At 41.6% G+C, this 23,607-nt stretch overlaps 1 protein-coding gene across 3 annotated transcripts in view; it reads right to left on the minus strand.

Moving 5' to 3' along the window:
- The window catches only part of mib2 (MIB E3 ubiquitin protein ligase 2), a 266,147-nt gene extending 258,679 nt beyond the window's left edge, over nucleotides 1-7,468 (minus strand). For 2 of the 3 annotated variants that reach the window (XM_076276717.1, XM_076276715.1), the window contains exon 1: nucleotides 7,117-7,389. The gene's annotated coding sequence lies outside the window, so the exon portion shown is untranslated. Of the gene's footprint in view, nucleotides 1-7,116 lie in introns of all 3 variants that reach the window. The other variant, XM_076276716.1, reaches the window with a different exon arrangement.
- Between the last annotated feature and the right edge of the window lie 16,139 nt (nucleotides 7,469-23,607).

Genomic DNA, 23,607 nt, shown 5'->3' on the forward strand with positions numbered 1-23,607 from the left:
ATACATTGAGTGTTGTGCGTTGTGCGGAACGCATCTCAGATCATAGCATAACTCATAACACACTTACCAGAACACACTTACCATGTAGTTAAGTAAGGGGATACATGTCAATAACACAGTATGGTGAATTATGTCCATAGTGTCCACTACAGTATACTAGGCTATAGCCTAATGGAAATGCAGATACTTAGATTGTTAATACATAATGTGTTTGAACAGTTTACTTCACAGCTTCTAACAAAAGTAGGCTGATATTTGTTTTATGTTTTGGCCCTTCAGTTGAGTTTAAAATAAAATGGACACAACGAAATAACAAAAACTTGATGTTTTAAACAAAATTAGTCCACTAAATCTTAGTGGAAAGCATGGGTGTAGATTTAGGGTGGGACGCTCATGACTATTTCTAACCAATATTTTAAGATGACGAAATTGTCCCCACCAATATTTTAGCGAACTCATTTGTGCTGCTGATCATTTCGACAGCCAGCACGACAGTACAAGAAACGTCGTCATTTGATTGGCTGAAAAACCGAGGGGGAGGGGGAAGGGTTATCTGACACGCATGCTGCACACTGGTAGTCAAGCGAGCAGGTGTGTCAACGACAACGGTAGGCTAAGTTACCAGGGCTGTCTGTCAATACATAGGCCTACCCCATGAAAGGCCAGAGTGAAACATTTTGATATTCCCTTTTCCCTTCAGCATACATACAAACCCCTTTGTGTGGTGTGTAACGTTAGATCAGCTATGCCACCCAAGAAGAAGAAAGGGGACATACAAAGCTTTTTCATAAAGCAGAGTGTAAGTAAGCAAAATAACTAGCCACACAAGCTAGCAGTGGTAGTGACCAGGCTTTCAAATTATGCAGATTCTATTATGCGGAAAAATAGTATTAACTGGTGATAGCATATGTTACCCAGGATATTGTTAAAGATAAACCTAGCTTCTGTAATCTTTCAACCAAGGTCAGGAGTATTGATTAGGGGTGTTCAGCACGGTCGCATAGAAGTCGCGCTCACTGAATGTTAATTAGCCTACCTTAAGTTAGAATCTTGGAAGTCACAATAAACATTGGATCTGGACATTTTTCGTTTCTATTCTGTTTATGTTATGAATTTCTGAGTGTAGCCTACACACTGCAGAGAAATAAAAGGAAGACCCAAATTCGTTTGAAGGACTGTCATTGCATTGTTATGACACATGCTGTAAAAACTTGTTGGCAATGTGAATAAGTTAACACTGTTGGTTATTCAAATATAATGAATCATTATTTGATGAATAATATCCAAATAACACTATCATATACAATATGCTAGGAGGGTTAAACTCGCTAGCCAAAGGATAGGCTACAAAATGAATGAACCACTTTGTAGGCAGGAAAGACAGCATCAAACCACTACAGATGGATGTCAGGTTGAGGAAACAGCATCAGGGCTTCAGGTGAGGTTCTAATTATTAGCCTATGTCAAATTGTCAATTCAGTTGGAGTCAGCAGCATTGCTGTACAATATAATGAGATATAATAATGATATTCTGTATTGCCAACAGTCTGAAATAACAAAGGAAATCGCCATTAAGGCACTGGTATCTTACAGCAAAAGAATTCCAATTACAGTTAAGCAAATACAAATATAATTTAGAGTCGCATAAATTCATAGACATATTCAATCCTAAACTATGGTGCATTTACATACTCAGTAACAAATAAAATACTATATAACTATATGACTATATGATATATATGAGTATATAATCTGGGCAAATTTAAGATATGCTTCGCTTCTGTTATCTGAGAAACAAAATTGGCAACTAGTGGTCAAACATTTATTTACATTTAAACAATTGTTTTCGTCTGCACATATTTCTCTACAGTCGGAGATGCTAGTTTAACTTTAGAGTAGTATAAATAATGAAAGAGGCTATTGTCTATTGACAGTCTGACTCTTGTCAGTAAAAGTTAACTTTTCAGCTGGGGGGGGGGGATTGGATGTCCCCACCAAAGCTGAGACCAAACCTACGCCCTTGGTGGAAAGTATTATTGATCCCTATCCTGAGTGAGAATGTAATGTGCCAAACTTCATAACGTAACTTAGCAACAGTGCCGCCAGCCGAGCTAGCTGCAAGTTACCAGTGTTAGATCTAGCCCGAGAATTCTCGTCGGCAAATCAAAATTCCACTGGAGCTCCAAGCGGATTTGTACCTTACAACACTGTTTACAGCTCTTCGAGTCACGGTGAAACGTCATTTTTGGTACATAGCTAATTTAGATAAACTATTAAGTGACACATACACATAAGAGGTTGGACATGTACGTGACGATAATATGTGACGTTCCGATAGCTAACTAAAAATGGACAGATTTGTCACAATTGCTGCACGGCCCGAGCCTGATATGGGCAACAAAGCCAAACGTCGAAAATATGATTAAAACTCATTGAGTTTGCGCGAAGGTGTCACTGTTTTCAGAGGGGAGGCCCACATTGATGGAGTTTGGGAACCCATGCTTTAAACCAATGAAAATTACATTTGTCATTCCCTTTACAGAAAGCAGTGCAACTTCAAACAGTGCATCAGTATTTTGATAGTCAGCGGCGCATTTGAGTGAATCTGCTTGCACGTGAGACCGTATGGAACAAGTATTCCAATAAACCAGTGGTTTTCAAACTGTGGGGCGGGCCCCACTAGTGAGGAATAGATACATGGTAGGTGGGCGCGATGAACAGGAGAATTTTTTTCTCTGAATTCTGGGCCGACACAGATATTTAAAATTTCACTTTGGCCGATAACGATACCAATATTTTTATTGAATTTTTTTTTATACACCTTTGCTGGCAAAAAAAAAAAATTCAACAAGAAAATTAGAAGAGAGAGCAGGGCTTAAAATATTTTTTTTCAAAATGGGGGAAAATTCCCCCCTTAGGTTCTTCATGTAAGGGGAATTTACACCATTTTTTTTTTTGGGGGGGGGGATATCATCAGTAATATTGAATATACTGTAGTGTGATCATTCACACCAGTGGCCATCCTAGATTCTGCTTGACTCTCTCCACACACACACAAACACACGGAAAATGATGGCTTGTGTCATATGTTTCTATTTCATATTTTGAATTCATATGTATTTAAGAGTATTTAATAATAATGTATAGTAGTTTATAATCTGCATAATTACTACTAGCTAAACATATAGTAATTTGAATACTTCATATTTATTTTTAAACTATTACACTTAGGCATATCTTTAATGTGTGTGTATTTCTGTAGGTCTAATTGAGTGCACATTGGTGATGTGGGATCACTGCGGGATTGAGGGTATTGCGCATAATTTGCTCAAGTCCCGCAACTCTAGCCATCATAATACGAGAAATTCCCTCATACACTTTACAGCCTGTCTGATGATGTTAATCTAATCATGAAGTGGCGTGAATGCGGGGCTATTGACCAAATGGATCAACTACCGATTGAATTCAACATAGCCTCACGCAGACGCAGATACACACACACACACACACACACACACACACACACACAGAGAGAGAGATAGAGAGAGCCACTTTGCGCTTACGCAAATAGGCTACGCAACCAGGACAAACTTTTACATCTGGAGAGCTCCTTGCTAACTATCCCGCTAGCTCAGGTCACGTCTGTCAGTAGTGCTCATTTAAATCATTAATGAACATTGCAAGACACTTATCTCTCTATGATCCCAGAAAAAAATATTCGGCTTGTTAATTTTTTTTAACATTTATTTTATCTAATGACGTAACATGGAACCAAAATGCGAAATGCAAAATATATTGCCATTGTTACCATTATATGTTGCCATGTTACCATTTTGCCAGGTTGATGGGGTCAGGTGGGGCTTGAAAATTTCCCACCTCCAAAGTGGGGAATGACAGAAAAAGTTATAGAACCACTGCACTAATAACCTAGAAATCTAGACGCACCCTAGCGGCAACAAATGTAATTTGCAGCCAGGGTAGTCTAGCAACTCTCCGTTGGCTTGCGAGCTGGAAAAATCAAACTTCACTCAGGCCAATCACATCGTGTAAGTTATAAAGTTGGTGGACGGGCTTCACATAATTGCGGCAGAGTTGCGACGGTTCCGCGTGAATTCCTTGCTACTTGAAAACAAAGAAGATGGATGCTGCTGCTGGCGAACAGCGGTCTTTGAATTGCGACTCTAGTTAAGCTTTTTTGCCGTCGGAATGTGTGAAAAACATGGATGCCACAACAAAGGTTAAAACATAGGCTTACTAATCTTAAATAAAAAACTGTATTTGCTTAAAAATGTAGTGTAAGGGTACGTTCAGACTATGGAGTAGACCATGTTTTCAAAAAAGTCGTCGGCTTCTTTTAAAACGCGACTGCAACCATCTTATTCTGCAGCTCAGAAGTTGAGAAAATTCAACTTCTAGCGGAGAACAACATACATGCTGTCTTTTTTACAGATGACCAATCACGGATTAAAAGCGGATTACCGAGACCTGTGGTTTCCCATGACAACAAGTAAAAAATGGAGAAGGTGACAGAACACCGGTCGAGAGACTCGTTTTAGTGTCATAGGGAATTGTTTGACTTGACAACTTTACCATAACATACCAAAAGCAATAGCCAACCCCATTTTTCTCTTCCGCGATATTTTGTACCCACACGTAACGTTAGTCACTTTGCCTATCGCAAAAAAAAAAAAAAACGCTTCCGGCTGCTTTTTGGAACAAGAACGCTGGCAGATTTTTTTTCTGCATAACTTCTTTTGTCAGAAAAAGATGCTAAGTCTGAACATACCCTAAGACGCTTGTGAAAGAAAGATATGCAGCTTTCAAGTGACAAAAACAGCAAATTCCCAAGTTCACATTAAAACTGTTGGACATGAAAGGTCACATGGACTACAAACGAACTACAACGTGACGACAAAAGTGATGACGAGCCCCTAACTGGGCAACATCCCACTACACCTCTGATTCCCACATAAAGTGACGTGAATGATGACGTTTTCACTGGGAAAAAGGGTTTTCTGATGTCCATGAACGCACGTTTATTCCCACATGAAGTGACGTGAATGATGATGTTTTCCCTGGGAAAAAAAGTTTTTTCCCGTGCCCATGAACGCACCATTAGCCTATTCCCACATGAGATGACATTCACCATGACGTTTTAACTGAGAAAAAATGTCTTCCTGTGTGCATGAATGAACCAGGGGGGCATTCCAAGTACGTGGTTTAGTGTCAAACCTGGGTTTGTTAAATGAGAGTAAATGGTAAACCTCCTACAACAAGAGCTCTACGGTATTTTTGTGTTAGGAGAATGAAGCCATACAGCTAGGGATGTAACGCTCGAAGCTGACGTTTCGAAACAGTGTCGAGCTTCCGAAACGCAAGTGTTTCGAACAGTGCTTCAAAGTGTGGTTCAAAACGCCCATATCACGTGACCATGGCTTAGTGAGGCTTCGTGGTGTTTCAATTTGGTTTGGACAGGTGGCACACTTGCCGCGCGAGCCAATTACCCGAGTAAACACCTGTTTGATCTAAATCCCAGAATGCTCAAAAGTCATTCAAACACATCCTATCTTTGTGGGTTTTTTGTGAGGAGAGAGATTTTGAGAGATATAGCGACATAGAGACATATAGCGATTTATAGTGCATTCTTGTGATTGATAGGTTAGTGATATAGATTAATTGACAGGCTAGAGACAGACAGTGAGCGATAATTTAGATAGATATAGTCTAGTGACGTTAATATTTAGATAGTAGCAGAAGTAAAAAAAATATATGACTGATGCCTTTATTTCAAGAACAGCTGCCCCTTTGAAATACTGGCAGGAGAGGAGAGTGGTTTATCCAAACCTAACTGTGATGGCAAAAAAATATTTGTGCATGCCAGCAACAAGTGTGCCTTGTTTTCCAAGGCTGGGGAGGTTTATTCAAAAACAAGAAACAGATTAAATGCCAAGACGGCAGAACAACTGTTATTCCTAAATAAAAATGTATGTTGACATACAAAAAATGTGTTGTTTATTTTTCCCATGTTGTACCTGATTAGTCTAACCTGCTTCACATGTATCCTTTATTTCCCTTCAATATGTTCCCAAAAAAAACCCTGGGCCATAAGCATAGCCTACATTTTAAAACCATTGTAACATTTAACTCTCCAGCATATTCCAAAGGATAATGTACTATGAAACTGAAATAACAAAACATCTAACTGGCAGATATAAAAATGTTCTAGTTACTGAACGCATATAGGCCTACTAGCCTGAAATTTCTAAGCACCAGCAGGGAGTCGAACACCGGCCGCTCCGGCCGAATGCAAGTGTGTTAACCACTGAACCACGTGGCTATGGACGAAATCTTGCGTTCCATGTTGGCTATTTATATTCTTCGTCTGAAGCAGTTGTGCTTCACGGTCAAAATGTGATGTTAGGAAAACTGGCCACTAGATCACTAGTGGTCACTATGGAGTTACGTGTGTCGGCGCAATTGCTTCGAACGTTTCGTTGTTTCACAAAGCCTCGTTCTGCCCATCCCTACATACAGCTCTTCTATTAGGAGGTTTACCACTTACTCTGATTTACGTTTTCTCCATGTTTGACACTAAATCACGTACAGTAGGCCTACCTGGAATACCCCCAGTAGTCAGACAGTCAATCTAGCTGTGTGCTGTGCGTGTGTTCGTTTGTTGTTGTTTTGCGCATGCGGGTCTGTTCAGGACTGTCACCCCACACTGGCGTAGGAATCTGTTAATAGCAATGTCAACAGCCACACACAAAAAAAATCGGATTTGGGTAATTAATTACAATTGAGCATTAAGACATACGGTGTGACCCTAGTCATACAGGTCAGCTGTATGCCGGAAATGAAGAGATTTGCTTTACAATACGGAACTTTGTTGCATATAACGCCAAATATTGGTTGGACTGGGTCTAATCCCCTATGTTCGCAGCTAACGTTACAGTCCTCAAAGGAAAGCTAACATTAGAGGACCGTATCTTTGTTTATTTAGTTATCTATTTATTTGCAAATTGGATAACAATAGCAGACTACGTTAGGTGGCTAGGGAAAAACATAACGCTGACAATGCTCATTTGATAACGTTACGATAAAATGAAATAAACTAACCTCGAGCTGGAATCCTCAGGATCTGTCAGGATTTAACGTTACTCCTGTAACGTCATGCACCGTCCGAGGAATCATCAGAGAGGCATGATTCATTTTTTCACCTAGATTCTAACGATAAGGTCAAGTTATAGCATATGACAGATGAGAATAATGTTAACGTTAGCTATTCAGCCTTAAAATTGCGATGCCGGCCGACATGACATATTCTAGGCACTCTAGCGTTGGTAATTGAAAAATATTTAATATTGTCAGAGATAGCCTACTGTAAAGCCATGTCGCTCAATAAGTCACATGCGCCAAACAGTATGAAGATGAAGAAATAGGGCAATTAACTCGCTATATTAAATCGCCACCATAGTTTCCTTGAGAAATACAGCTTCCGGCCAAATTGTACCAATGTTCCAAAATAAAAGTCATGAGGTTCGTTCGAGATGGTGACTGTGGTCTTGTGGCAGCCGATTTAGTCAAACGAGCGCATGTTCTCTCAATATACTAAAAAAAGTCTTGCAATGAGGCGCCTCCCGGGTTCCGTATCAATCTGTCTTTTCCAACACATTGGTGCAAATTACATTTTCTTTTTTTTTTTCGTTTAAGCTCTAATGAGATAGTAGTTTGTCCATTACGGTTAAGGTGGTTCCACGCTGTTTCAGGGATGGACATTAAATATGTTTTCCACCTGCCACTGTGGCTGGTGGATTCCTAGGAGCCCTGGTAGGGTCAGGTGTGTAAAAAATAAAAGTAATTTGTAAACTGTTCCCTAGGATTTCTAAACTGTGCCCACAGGTTTCTAAACTGTTACCTCAGTTTACAAATCTGAGATAACAGATTTCTAAACTGTTCCCTCGGTTTTGTAAAATGTGCCCACAGTTTTCAAAACCGTGCTCTCGGATTTGTAAACTGCTCCTCGGTTTTTGAAACTCGTTCTCTCGGATTTGTAAACTGTCCACAGTTACTGTAGGCTGTCCATCCACTTGGTATTTCACTTGGCTGCTCCGCATTCGTCATGGATAGAATTTAATTAATTATTTTACTTCAACTTGGGCCTCACATATTAGTACAGCGGTTAAGGCCAGATTTTTACCTGAATCGTTCAGTTTTTGCAGAAAGCACGGAACTTGGTACAGTTATAGTACTACCTAGCCTAGAAATCTAGACGCGCCCCTAGCGGCAGCGAATTACATTTGCTGCCAGGGCTAGTCTAGCAACTCTCCGTTGGCTTGTGAGCTCCAGAAATCGAAACTTAATCAGGCCAATGAAATCGTGTATAGAGTCGTTAGGTGGGCTTAACATAATGATTGATGGCAGAGTTGCAACGGTTTGGCTTGAATTCCCTGCTACTTGAAAACAAATAAGATGGATGTTGCTGCTGGCGTACAGTGTGACACGAGTTAAAGGGGTGGTTCAGGATTTTGGACATAAGACCTCATTTCCAAGTAAGCAAGTGTGATATTTATCAGTGGAGACCGTTTTCAACACGTTTCATCCAGTCCTTCTAATTGCAGAGTTCGCAGGTGCTAGGCTAGCGCAAGTCAATGGTATGTGCTAGCCTGCCACTAAAGACAGTCTTACCCACTCCAAAGTACACCCGAGGCAAATTCCAGACAATCGATGTAAATGTCTGTGTTGATAGAATAGTGTGAGAAATACAACTACCCTCGCATCGCGTTGCAATAGTTATACTTTGGTCCCTGAAGTTGGTAGTAGTCATTTTGCATCTCAGCGGCGGACTGATATTACCAAGGCTACTACTAGGTATCCCCATTGGAGTGCGCTTTACTGTTTACTTTTCAGTGCAGTACTACTAACCAGAGCCAGTATAATTCCGCCGCTGCTAAGAAACTAGTCCCTCAAAATGTAATGCGATCGTTGAAATGCAAGGATAGAATAACGTTAGAAATAACACTATCAAAACAGACATTTACATCGATAGTCTGGCGTTATAATTTATTTGCCTCGGGTGTACTTTGGAGTGGGTAAGACTGTTTTTAGTGGCAGGCTAGCACATACCGTTGACTTGCGCTAGCCTAGCACCTGCGAACTCTGCAATTAGAAGGACTGGATGAAACGTGTTGAAAACGGTCTCCACTGATAAATATCACACTTGCTTACTTGGAAATGAGGTCCTATGTCCAAAATCCTGAACCACCCCTTTAAGCTTTTATTAAGTTGGCAAACGTTTGAACTAGCCAACTAGCTCCGCTGGTGGGAAACATAGCCGTGGGAAGTGGGGGTGCTGGGGGTGCGGCAGCACCCCCTGCAGGAAAGCACGCGTATTTATGTGTCATACCACTCACGATCAGAAAAAAAAGAAGCTCTCCGTCCCCCTGTCTATTATTCTATATGCACTAAAAAATGTTACATTAGACCTGGGAGATCTAAACAAAAACTAAACAAATTAACAAAACAAACCTGAGGGAGATATCCTATGACGCTAGCTTTATGGTACGACAATATGCCATATTAAGTAGCTGAATATTACCGTGAGTTTCCCAAGGAGCTGAACACGGGCCGCCTCAATCTTCAGCTTAAAATTATGCATAGTGTTATCGGGGAGTCTCGGTGCACCACGGTGAAAGGTGGCATGGATATTGAGTAAGCTCCATCCACAAACAAGAGCTCTCTTCAGCGAGGTAGATGAACTTATTCATCTGTGTCTTTGCGTGCCTGTTTCAGTGGCCTCCTCAGAGCGTTCTTTCTCTTCTTTTTGAAAGTGTAGGTTAAAGGCTACACTGTGCGTTTATGATGTTAGCATTTGTTGTAGGCTATATTTGTGATATGTGGATCAATTTAATGTAGGCTAGCCTATGAATATTGCGTTGTGTAGGCCTATGTTATGCATATGTTTTGAGTCAATGAATGTGTTCTGTCTAATATGCTGTGCGATAGGGTCTTTAGCCTGTTTTGACACCCATGTCAGAAACGTCAATAATTATTACGTTTTATTAATGTTGGTGTTCAACAGTTTTATATTTCACGTGTTCACCGTCGATTTCGGTGCAAGGCTACAGCAACTTTGTTACCTTATTATTACCGTATCAATCTGTGGTTTGCGACATTTTGTCGCATTTTTTCTGTAGTGTAGCCATAATGTTCTTGACAGTGATGTATGCCTGTGCTGTGTGTCATCATGCAATGCCAGTATGCTGTTGTCCATTAACAGAGAAAGGCGTTTAAATAAAATACAATAACTTTTTTACCATTTCAATAAAGCCTATTTTTCCTGGCAAACTACCCCCCCCCCCCCCGACTACAGCACCCCCAACCAAAACTCACTTCCCACGGCCCTGGTGGGAAACGCATGGGACTCATTGCGCTGCCGCTGTCCTATTGCGTGCAGAGGGAATTTGAAAGACAACTGATTATCCCGCCCCTCGGACTGAGCACTGCGAACGGTGAGTGTCCAGACCCTACATTTTAATGTGGGTCTGGCTCGTCAGGCTAAGTACTACCCCAAGTGATCAAAAATTGAAATGGACCCCAAGACATAGCGCCCCCTAGTGGCCCCTATCTTGACTTCAAATATGGCCACCAAAATATGCCCTTTTTTCTACATTTATAATGCTATGCTGCTTTTAACACATAATATGACGTGTCTATAGCCATCTTTCAGCATTATGAAATAATGTGACAATCATGCATAAATAAAATGGCAGACATGTTGGATTTTAAGGAAGTAGCCAAAAATTGAGACACTGAGTTAAAAACTGTGGTGCATTTAGGCCTGAAGTTGTATGAAGTTTTGACTGTGTGACTAAACCCTGCACTTGCCTGGGCTCAATCCTTCTAATTTGTCCCCTAGAGGCTGCCATGCTTATAACAAGGAGGCTAAAACCCATGGATAATAGCGTCTGTCAAGTCTCTTAAAGAAACATATGATGCCTTTTGGGAAATTAGCTATTTTGTCTTCTCTCCTAGAGTTAGATAAATTAGTACAAACACTTTTCTTTTCTATGCGTGCAATAACCCAGTCCAACACATCCCACTGTTAGCTTAATTCAATAGAGGTGGGTGGGGCCAATTAGCATATGCTAAAGTTTCTTTTAAGGCATATAGTGATCGTGTGAAAAGATATATTTTGTTTTATTATAGTTTAACATTTTGTATCCCATAAAATGGTTATACCAGTCCTAGCATCAATGATTTAATGTCTTAGGAAAATGAAGCTAATTTAAATACGTAATACTTTATGAGTTTAGCTCCCTTCTGACACATTAGGACTCATGCTAGTCATTGAACCAGCACTCTGGGGTTTTAGGACACTGGCTAGTGCGCTCAGCACCCAGTCCTTGGGTGCTTCGTTATGGTGGATTTATTGGGAAATAGCTGTTTTAGCTGGAAACACCAAAAGCTCAAGACAGGTAAATTTGAGTATCGTCCGCATAGCAGTGATAATCAAATTCATGGGAGCGAATGGTCTCACCCAAACATGCCAAGACATGCTGAAAGCCTTTAAGGTAGTATTTAACCCAGTCAAGGGCTTTCCTAGAAATCCCAGTTCAGATAGTGTAGAAAGGAGAATGTCATGGTTAACAGTATCGAAGGCTGCAGATAAGTCTAGTAAAATGAATACTAATGCAACTTAGATGAGGACTTAGCTACTCTCAATGCTTCACTTAGATTTTTGGGGGGTCTTTGAATTCAGCCCTTTGTGGATTGATCATTTTCATTCCCAAAAAACAAAGTCGCATCCTTTCGTTCCTAACATTACCCAGTCCATATCAGTTTGAATCCTACCTCACAGGATGCTCGTTTAACATATCATGGCTTGGACAGCTGTCCGCACCTCACCATCTCACCACCAGGGTCCCATAGGGCTCAGTGCTGGGTCCGCTTGGGGAGCAGTGAGGGGTTAGGTGCCTTGCTCAAGGGCACTTCAGCTCACAAAGAGAAGAAGGTAGAATAACAATTTATTGATGATAGGTAGTATAGAGTATAGTATAGATACTCTTTTTGATCCCGTGAGGGAAATTTGGTCTCTGCATTTATCCCAATCCGTGAATTAGTGAAACACACTCAGGACACAGTGAGGTGAAGCACACACTAATCCCAGCGCAGTATGCTGCCTGCTACAACAGCGGCGGTCGGGGAGCAGTGAGGGCTTAGGTGCCTTGCTCAAGGGCACCTCAGCCGCTCCTACTGGTCGGGGTTCGAACCGGCAACCCTCCGGTTACAAGTCCGAAGTGCTAACCAGTAGACCACGGCTGCCCCAAGTTACTTCCATTAACCAAAATATAGAATAATTGCCACATTTTCTTACACATGGTGGCCATATTGGAATCTTTCCAGATTATACTTGATGCCTCGTATATTTTTGAGGTTGTCATGTGATAAAATGACATCTCAAACTTTGAAATTGTTTTTGACTGATATTTCTATCATGAATAACAATAGAGATGGTCTATATTTTCACATTTTGTATCCGCCATATTGGATTTCATAATGGCCAACATCAGGTTTGTTTGGAAAGCATGTCAATAGCTTCCTTGACCCTAAAAATTATGTATTAGAACTTTTCTATCTTGTTTAATTTTGAAGTTGTGTCAACAATTCTATTAAGAATGGTGGCCATATTTGAATTCAAGATGGCGGCCAATAGGGGGCGCTATGTGTTGTGGTCCATTTCAACTGTGCCAAGTTTCATGCTTTCTGCGATTCCGGTGCTTAGCCGCTGTACTATATCAAAGTATGCAGAAGGCTCTTTCCTTAAAACACGGCGTTGTGATCAGTCTAAAGACATTAAAGCGGATTTTAAAATGAAATGGTCTGTTTCAACGGGGAAAGTATGACTCATTGGGAGATGTCGTGTGTTTCATTTCAAACTCTCTGGCGTCCTGCATGGTTACAGAGTGATGTATGCCAGATGCGTAGAGAAAGGCCTGTCGGTACGAAAAGAGGATGTAAGGGTTATTTTATTAACGTTGGACCCTGAGGGTACCGAAATGAGGAGAAGCAGGAGACTGACCCGAAGGGCATACTTTGCCAAGGGGCCGAATTTTATATGGCACGTCGATTCATATGACAAATTGAAGCCCTTTGGTATTTGCATCAATGGAGTCATTAGCGGTTTTTACAGGCGAATGCTGTGGTTGAATGCCTACTGCACCAGCAGTGACCCCAAAGTGGTAAGGGGTTACTACTTAGAAACAGCCCATGAACTAGGTGGATGTTCCCGCATTGTCAGGACAGATATGGGAAGAGATAACAGCTTGATCCGTGACATGCAACGGTACCTTCGCCGCGACAATACTGATGCGCATTGAGGTGAAAAAAGCTTCATGTACGGAAGAAGTACGAGTAACCAAAGTGAGAGTTGGTGGGGCTTTCTCGCAAAGAGTGAGTGGACTTTTGGCTGGGCCACTTTCACTGCCTAAAAGATGAGGGCGATTTTGCGGGCGATTTCTTAGACAAGAACCTCGTGTTGTTTTGCTTCCTCGGCTTAATACGGGTTAGTGACATATCAGAATATTTTCTCCTCACTCATATTATACTGACAAGTGCTTATAGTTGCACTGTTTATGTCCGTGTGCATATTTGTGCGTTATAGGCGCTGCATTTGATGATGTGTGCATGCAACGTTATGACATGTCCCCACTGCCCTGGGCCTATCCAACATGACCCGTAGGCCTACTCTACTGCAAAAACAGTAGTGACCCACTCGAGTCAGGACCCACTGTAGGCCCTACGTTTCAAACCCAAGAATTAGCTAAGGGGGTATTCTCCCATTCGCGCGTAAGCTTTTTTTACGCACTTCAGTTACGCACCTCTGTGTTATGCAAGTTTGAAATCAATGTGGCCTTATGAAAGAGGCTGATTTATTTAAAATAGAACCAGACTGATCCACCATCTCGTTGATTTAGGTTGATATGAAAACGTGGAGCATGGACTTTCCCATTGGCCTTCTGAATGTCATTTAAATCCAGAAACAACACAAACCAGTCTTTGATTTTGAAAACATAAGCATTTTGTGAACTTAATAGGGAAGGCATACAGTAAAATGTTATCACATAATAATGACTTCACAAAATTTCACTTTTGCTTTGAGGTTTGTTTATAAAGAGTCAAGACGTGCTTGAGGTGTGTAGATCTGTGACGGCCGGCTCCGCAGCCGCACATGTACTGTCTTAACAGCGGCATGTTCAAACAGTTCTCACGCACACCCGACATTGCACTGGTTAAAATATACTTTCTTTTCAGTTCATACAATTAATACACAACACATTTATTTTCATTCAACAGTTCTAAGTTTATTTAACGTTGCACATTTTACATAGTTACATTTTACACATCAGTTACAGTTCTGAGTGCACGCAGTCTGTCTGTTTGTTGTTTCATAACTACATGTCTTTAGTTCTGTGTTTATTTAATTTACCGGCGTGAATGCGGTGACTTCCTCTGGCTGGCGTGGGGTGACTTCTTCCTTCCAGGTAAAGGAATTTGTGGCGATTGGATGCCAGAATAAGAGTCCTCTGGAAGGCACCACCATTGCAGATGTCATGGGGGGAAGGAGGTGATTTTGTTATTGATGATTAACTTTGACTTATTGATTGATATTGGTTATGATTATTCTTATGTAAGAAATAATATTTATTTACCTTGCTGTTATGTTAAGGTGGCCTTTGTCTTTGTGTCTGTCTTCTTTTAAATGTTGTTAGTCCTAGTCTTTCCTTGTGTGTCTTGAATGGTTTGATCAGCCATTATATATGTTTCCCCAGTGTGTCATTGTGGGAGGTCAGTTCTTTATGTTCAGTTCTGTCTGAGTCAGCATTATCTTTTGATTTGATTTGATTTGAGTTGAGTTCTCTTTTGTAGCTTTAGGCCTAGAACTATCTCTTTCGATTTTGTTATGATTTCTAGTTCTGATTTCTGATCATCCTCGTTGCCTTGCTGCCTGGTCCCTCACAAGATCCATAATTTAAAAACTCACTGTTGAGAAAGAAAGTTTCAATGGCAGCTGCTTCTCATAATATCAATGCATCTATGCTAACGAAGTAGACTGACACCTGCAGTTTCGAATACAGTAGAGAGACTGGGATAACAATACCAGTCTCTATTACAAACGAAGAGAGAGGCGAATATAAACGCCGCTCAGACGTCTGTGCAAATGTATGGATGACTTCGGTCAAATTGTAAAGAAAAGGACAGATCCGAACGAAGTAGGCTCTGGGATTAAGAGTTCACATCAAGTTAAAACTGAAGACGCACAGTTGGCATGCACCAATATCCAAAGTGGGTGATTATAACGGGGTTTTCACTATTAAACAATGTAGTCTCATGGATAAGGAAATGTCGGGAAATATGCCACTGACACTGTACATGACACTGTAATAAGGAAAACATGAAGCTGTATCAGCATATTAAGCACCAAATTTGATACTGTAATGTTATTTTGTAACGTTTTGTGTAGCCTATACAGTATGTATTTAGAACTAGGCCTACTGCCGACATCGAGCAATATGCTGTTTCACTTTGTAGGGGCGCTCGACCTTAATACAGCCCTCTGGAGCGCGTAGCTGGAAAGGTGCTTAAGCCATGGCAGAATGTGCGCAAGAGTTGTATACAGTGGGTACTAGTTAAGAATGGACACTTTATTCACGAAAAACGTGATTCACACAGCTGCGTGAAATGTAAGTACAACTGCAGCCGCTTGGGGGCAGCATAAGTCCGCTGTGGCGTTCCGGGGTTGAACCGGACGGTGCGAGGGCTGTGATTGGCCGAGTTTTCAATGTGTTGTTTGTCGGTGTTTTCAGCAGCCCCTGCAACATGCTAGTCCACTGTAGCCTATAAGCTTTGTACATAATGTCAAACATAGTTTTGGATTCACTGGCAGGTTTTCTTGATTGTACAGTGCCTGTCTCTCAGTAATGTTTTAAAATGAGAGCTTCATCAGCTGGCAGTAGGCTACTTTGTCTGCAGTCATGAGAAGTTCGCTTGCTAACAGAACATACATATGCTTCCCAGAAACCTTGTGAATAGTTCTGAATTTTTTTTACTACACTAACGAGGTTGAAATATAGCCTTTGCCTACAGCATCTCCTTAACAGTAATATTAACAAAATGACAGCATTCATATTGTGAAAGAAGGGGGTGGGGGAGGGGTGCTTGCCAAGTGTCGGGAAAATGCATGCGAGCACAAACCGAGAGAACAGTGAAGGAGTGGCCGATCCTGGAGCTACAGTGTGTGAGCACAAATCTGGCACAAACCTACAAAACAGCGAAGGAATTGTTAACCCAATCCAATTGCCAATCGTTTTTTGCCTTTTTTATTCATGCCCATTACAACTATATTACTATGATAGAGATAGCCTATAATATAATAGAGAAATACTGTATAAAGTCAGGAAAGGACATAGAGAGTTTGAGTGTAGCCTACGGTTTAAATGTTAGCTTAAACCATTAGTTAAAGTTACAATATGTTGCTTATGTTAGCGAACAAGAGTGAAAGGACCAGACATGGCCAAGCAGCATTTTCTATTATTATTTTCTGTTATATTATAGGCTTTCTATAGATCCTTAACTTAAGTAGGCCTGTAGCCTAAATTGCCAGACTACAGGCGAGTCCTGCCCCCTTCTTTCACAGCAGTTAAGCTTTTAACTTGCAGGTCTTCATAGCCTGAATGGTAGGCTAGAGGAAGTGGGGGAGGGGAATCTTGTACGCCCACCCGTACAACATGTACGAATGAGTTGCTAGCGCTAATGCTGGGGTTTGTAATCTTTTTGGGAAGAACACAGATGCCAGTAGGGCAGCAGCTATCTCTTAAAGGAACACGCCACCCAAATCAGTAGTAATATATGTTCTTACCTTAACTTTCACGAGTTGAGTCATACCTCTCCCGCGCCGGTAGGTGCACTCAAACGCTCTGTCGCACGGCTCGAATGTGTTAGCATGTTGCTATGCTAGCGGGCTCTGCCGTGGCCATAGAGAGAGGAACATAGCAGTATTCAAACACCTCCACGTTTTCCCTACTTAAATACAGTTGCACGAGTAGTTGATAAAAATGTGTACGTCACACAACATGAAACGTGGCGATTTTCCAAGCGAATAAACAGGAGAACTACAATGTGTGGCGCAATAGCACTTGGGAGTACTTCGACCTAGCGTGGTAATATTATTAACACCTAATTGTAGATCCTATCCACCACAGTGTTTAGAATCCATGCTGGATTGACCCTCAGCCTCTCCCTCCCCTCTGAGCGAAAGAGAGGCACACACACTAGAGATGCGCTGATGGGCTATTATTTCAACCATAACTGCATAGCAAAACTTATCATCCATCAGCCATCCATCAGCACCAAAGTTTGTTGACCAATTTTCAAAACTGCACCCGCCCACCATCCGCTGGTTGTTTTAATGTAGGCTATATGGGTGATGCAGCGCTGCTGACGTGAGGCTAGAAAGCCCTTGCCTGTTCTAGAAAGACTGATCTAATGCAGCAAATAGCCTATATTAAAAGGCAAAAGTCGTACATTGGCTAGGTCTATCCCCAGAATATCAGCAGCAAACTCAGTCTCTGTCGCAAAACAGTCTCCAAATAAAACGCACATCGGCCTGTTGCCTATTCTGCCATGCAGCTTGTGACAATATATCGTCCAAAATGCTTGATTTCATTGCATTCTCCACATTTTTAGCTACATTTTCATGTACCACATCAGCATTTTTGTTCAGTGAATCTTTTGTAAATTGCTTTACAATTACCGTCGGGCCTATAGGCCTATTGCCTGGCTTGCCTCAGCTTTGGTCACGTCCTTTTACAATTTTATCATTGTAATAAAAAACGCAATTTGCCACATAATTTCAGCATGCTCCTGGCCTACTAATTAATGCCTATTAATTTGCAAAAAGAAAGAAATCCTTGATAAAATAACAAGTCATTCACATTATAGGCTACTTTACACACTGTTATGTCAGGTTGACTGACAAGCCTGTTCTGAAGACTCCCATTCATTTTGACTGCACAAGCGCGTCTTTTTCAGACAGACATCGCAATTCATTTTATAGCAGGCCATCGGACAAATATGACGCCTCGATATTAAAGAAACTCCGACTCCATTCATTCTGAAAGTCCACCGCACAACAATGCAACGTGCATGTTCACATTTTTAGTAACAACCGCCAAACTTGCTTGCTTGCCTTACACATCTAAGTTTTCCGACTATTTTTCTTACCTTCTTTTTCCGCTGTGGATGTTATTGAGTTTGTAGAAGTTTTAGCTCTTATGTTCTGAACATCTCGCACTGCCATCGCCCGATGTCATTTCTTAGTCATATCACTCTCTGTCTCTCTTTTAAATGCCTATTCCCTGAATGGTAGGCTACAATTATGTGTTTTATATATAGGCTAGGCTAATATCTAAACAAAATAACCCAGGCAGTCTCATCTAGGATATAACACAGGTTGAAGTTGGTTCTATTTAGGGAGGTGAATGTGTGTAAACATCTGTAGATGACTCAGAAATGACATCGGAAGGCAAGGAGTGAATAGTGGCAAGAGGCAAGCCGAAGTCTGCTGACAAGGGCCCGACGGTAATTGTAAAGCAATTTACAAAAGATTCACTGAACAAAAATGCTGATGTGGTACATGAAAATTTAGCTAAAAATGTGGAGAATGCAATGCAATCAAGCATTTTGGACGATATATTGTCACAAGCTGGCAGAATAGGCAACAGGCCGATGTGCGTTTTATTTGGAGAATGTTTTGCTGCTGATATTCTGGGGATAGGCCTAGCCAATGTACGACTTTTGCCTTTTAATATAGGCTATTTGCTGCATTAGATCAGTCTTTCTAGAACAGGCAAGGGCTTTCTAGCCTCACGTCAGCAGCGCTGCATCACCCATATAGCCTACATTAAAACAACCAGCGGATGGTGGGCGGGTGCAGTTTTGAAAATTGGTCAACAAACTTTGGTGCTGATGGATGGCTGATGGATGATAAGTTTTGCTATGCAGTTATGGTTGAAATAATAGCCCATCAGCGCATCTCTAGTGTGTGTGCCTCTCTCTCGCTCAGAGGGGAGGGAGAGGCTGAGGGTGGATCCAGCATGGATTCTAAACTCTGTGGTGGATAGGATCTACAATTAGGTGTTAATAATATTACCACGCTAGGTCAAAGTACTCCCAAGTGCTATTGCGCCACACATTGTAGTTCTCCTGTTTATTCGCTTGGAAAATCGCCACGTTTCATGTTGTGTGACGTACACATTTTTATCAACTACTCGTGCAACTGTATTTAAGTAGGGAAAACGTGGAGGTGTTTGAATACTGCTATGTTCCTCTCTCTACGGCCACGGCAGAGCCCGCTAGCATAGCAACATGCTAACACATTCGAGCCGCGCGACAGAGCGTTTGAGTGCACCTACTGGCGCGGGAGAGCTGACTACTCAACTCGTGAAAGTTAAGGTAAGAACATATATTACTACTGATTTTGGGTGGCGTGTTCCTTTAAGTGCTGGACATTGGTCTAGAACACGAGAACACCTTGTGTTGCCTAGTAACAGGGACGCTGGCGAGATTGACGCCGCTCCGGTTGGCTTGTTTACTTTCAGTAATTTTACTTTTTCTTACAAATACATCGATAATTTTATTTGATTTTCATACTCAGTTCATTAACAAAGTTCAATAGTAATATATAGCTACACATTTTATCATCTTTCTGCCATACTTGTTTTTATACGGAGTTTAAGGGCCAATCTCAATTCTCTGTTTTACCCCTTCCCCTTCCCCTATCCCTTCATCTTACCCCTAGCCCTTGTCCCTCGAAACCGAGTGGCAAGACATAGGGCTGAAGAATAGTCCCCTTGGAAATGAGATACCACTAGCCAGCCATAAGGGAGAGCGGAATGATTGAAACATTTGAATTAACGTAATTTACAGAGATCGTACCACACTGAAAGCTAATATTTTGTCACTAGCAACCTGTCTTCTGTCAAATACATGGATTTCTACGCAACATCACGAAAACATGCGTGCGCAAACAAGAGGCAGAAAACACCATAGAACAGCATAGAGCAATGCAAAAGAGCAAAAGAATAAAATGAGTTTTTGTGCTGAAAACTGCACCAATTCGAAATCACGATGGTTAGAGAATGTTAAATATGTTCAATATCCCTAACGGAATGCATGTCTTCGCCAAAAATGACAAAATACGATGTTATATTAATAATGCAAATGAACGGCAAACTTTGAAATATAGTCTGAAATGAGATGTTATTATCATTGAGACAAAAGGGGTATACAAAAAAATCCGATTGTAGCTTACAGCAGCCGACTATTTAGGATAAGTTTATAACGTTGTGGACGGCCACCAAGCGTCTTCTGCCTCATGGCTGCGCGCGCATCTAGTTTTGTTGGTAAACGGGAAACCCGTGTATAGGCTATCATTGCATTTTCAGCTCGGAATAAAACCGTTCAGGAATTATTTCAACAACAGCAGAACGTGCCTATGTTCGTTCGCAGCCTACCTCCTGGTCCGGGTGAATGAAACAGGGATGGGGGACAAAATAAACATGCAGTTTGCTATGTAAACATCCCACAACTCCTTCGATATTTTACAATAATATCCAAATGGTTGTTACTTGACATCAGAAGCAATCGCTACCTGTAATAGCCTATGTGAGGAGTCGGCAGCAGTAGGCCTATGCAGCATTCATATCAGACGAGTTTAGCTGCTGTGGACTTTACATTTCTGACATGGTATGCTGCCAATTCGCGGGGTAGGCTATATTAGACATGGAAATATGTAAAATGTGAGACATTCGCGCAAATAATGATGTGCTGTTAACATTCACAAAACAGTGATTTTTGAAAACTTCCTCATGAAGAACAGGACCTTCAATATATGGTCACAAAATTGAATGCAACGGGAGCGTACCTATGTTCCCCGGGTCCTATGTTCCCCGCTTTGTATGAGACCGGGGAACATAGGACCCTTTTTTAAAACCCTAACCATAACCCTAACCCTAACCCCGAGCGGGGAACATAGGACCCGGGGAACATAGGACCAGGGGAACATAGGGATGACCCCAATGCAACATAAAACAATTACCATTTTAATTTTATAATTCTTATTAATGCCAACATTTCATGTCATTGAATCTCTCGGTGTGCTTGTTTTTCCGGTGTGAGCGGTGTATGTTGAGTATTTCTCTTACCCCTCGGTTTCAAGTAAGCTCCCGATCTTGCTTGGTGTTAAGGGGTAGGCCTATCTACCCCTTGCCCTTATCCCTACCCCTCGATCGAAATGAGAATTGAGATAGCCCTTCGTCTCACGTGCACGCGCAAAACTAAGGGGAAGGGGGAAGGGGAAGGGGTAAAGAGAATTGAGATTGGCCAATCTCAATTCTCTATTGAGTGATGTCATATCGCATGTCATATCGCAACATTAAAAAGGTGGACCCAGAGGAACTCCCTTCTCTAATTGCCACTTATCCCTCCCCTGCTTTTAATACTTCATTGGGGGCTTTAGTTGACCAGTATAATGACTGCATGTCTACAGCACTTGACAGACTTCCTCCTATGAAGACGCAAACTGTTTCATTTGTGCACTCCGCTCCTTGGTTTACACCTGAACTTCGGCATATGAAGTCCTTGGGCTGGCGGCTGTCAAAAATATTTCACATATTTCAATATATCAATATTTTACACCTCTCTTCTCTCTGGCACTGTACCACCATCCTTTAAAACTGCTATTGTCAGACCAATACTGAAAAAACCTGGATTGGATTCTGACAACTTCAACAACTACAGGCTTATTTCCAACTTGCCTTTTTTCTCCAAAGTTCTTGAGAAGATAGTGACAGATAGTCAACTCCAGGATCACCTGAAAGACAATGACCTCTTCGAGCCATTCCCGTCTGGATTTCATCCTATGCACAGTACTGAAACGGCCATGATTAATATTACTAATGACCTCCTCTGTGCAGCTGATGATGGACTTATTTCCATTCTGATTCTCCTTGATCTCAGTGCAGCCTTTGACACCATCTCCCACTATCTTCTCACCTCCTATCTCTCTGGAAGGACACAGTATGTACAAATGTCTGAGAGCAATGCTGTGACAAGAGGGGTACCCCAAGGGTCTGTGTTGGGCCCTCTGTTGTTTATTATCTACCTCCTCCCACTTGGCACTATCAGGCAACATGGTGTTCAATTTCACTGCTATGCTGATGACACCCAGCTCTACTTATCTACAAAACCCACTGACACTCTTCCGCCAGCTGCAATTACTGCCTGCCTCCATGACATAAACTTGTGGATGACACAAAACTACTTCAAGCTGAATAGCAGTAAGACTGAGCTGCTAGTGGTTGGCTCCAAATCAGCCAATCTTGCTAAGATGGAACCTTTCACCCTTTGTGTAGATGGCAGCACCATCCCTTGCTCCAACCAGGTCAAGAGCCTTGGTGTCATACTGGACAATACACTAATACACTAATTTAGTGCACACATAAACAGTATGTCTCGAAGTGCCTTTTTCCATCTAAGGAACATTGCACAGCTTCGCCCAGCGCTCACCCAGCAGAGTGCAGAAGTCCTTGTAAATGCGTATGTGACATACCGCCTTGACTATTGTAATTCCATCTTGTCCGGAATCCCTAATAAGCTACTCCGTTTTGAATGCAAAATGGGGGACTTACGTGGTCCGCGCAGATCCGATGAGAAAATATTGTGTGTGTGTGTGTGTGGGGGGGGGGGGGGTATGGGGTTACAACTGAGTTTACAAATCACGCGCAGACGCGAACGCATCTTGATGCGTTGTCAGAGCCCCATTAAAAACTTGTCTGATCCAGCAACGAATACCGGTATGTGAATGCAGCCCCTATGCATTTAGCCTATTAAACAGTGGAAGCTCATTTTTGCCGCGGGCGCAACGCAAACAGAACGCTTGCGCTAGAATAGCCTCCCTGTCTATGTGACTGCAGATAGATGCATCTGAAATGTCAGCTGGATTGTGAGCCCGTCGAGGAGAGATGCTTATTGATGTCACAGGTGGGCTAGTAGAAACTTTCCACTTCTGTCAGAAAAAGACGTTGAGATTGGTGTAGCAACGTAACATAGGCTGTTGTTAAAGTTAGCGATACTGGACAGAAATATAGACATAATGAGTTCATTTGATGAAGAATATGTGCAGTCTGAGCCATCTAGATCGACAAAAGGTGAAGCAAATAGGCATACTTTATCATATAGCAAAGGCTAATGTGATTAACTAAATAGTTTAATTAAATGCTCCTAAACTGGGCTGGTTTTGTCGAGTTCAGAGACAAAAGCAGTGTTTGACATGGTAATGCTGTCTTTTAAGAAATGTTCAGTGGCCTGATCAGTAGTCACACTGATCTCTGTAACACTGTTCACACAACTTTATTGGTTGGTTAAACACACTAGCACAATGCCACAATCTGTAAGTAGCCTAGGCTGCAGGTTAAAACATTTAAAACCAATACGAAATTAAAATGAAAGCCTACTTTACCCTACCCAAGTTTATTTATTACCTGGTTTGGT

This window comes from Alosa pseudoharengus, unplaced genomic scaffold (genome assembly GCF_046254945.1).
Source record: "Alosa pseudoharengus isolate Yale_2024_CS ecotype anadromous, Long Island Sound unplaced genomic scaffold, YU_APseudo_1.1 YU_APseudo_1.1_scf_9, whole genome shotgun sequence".
NCBI classification, from domain to species: domain Eukaryota; kingdom Metazoa; phylum Chordata; class Actinopteri; order Clupeiformes; family Clupeidae; genus Alosa; species Alosa pseudoharengus.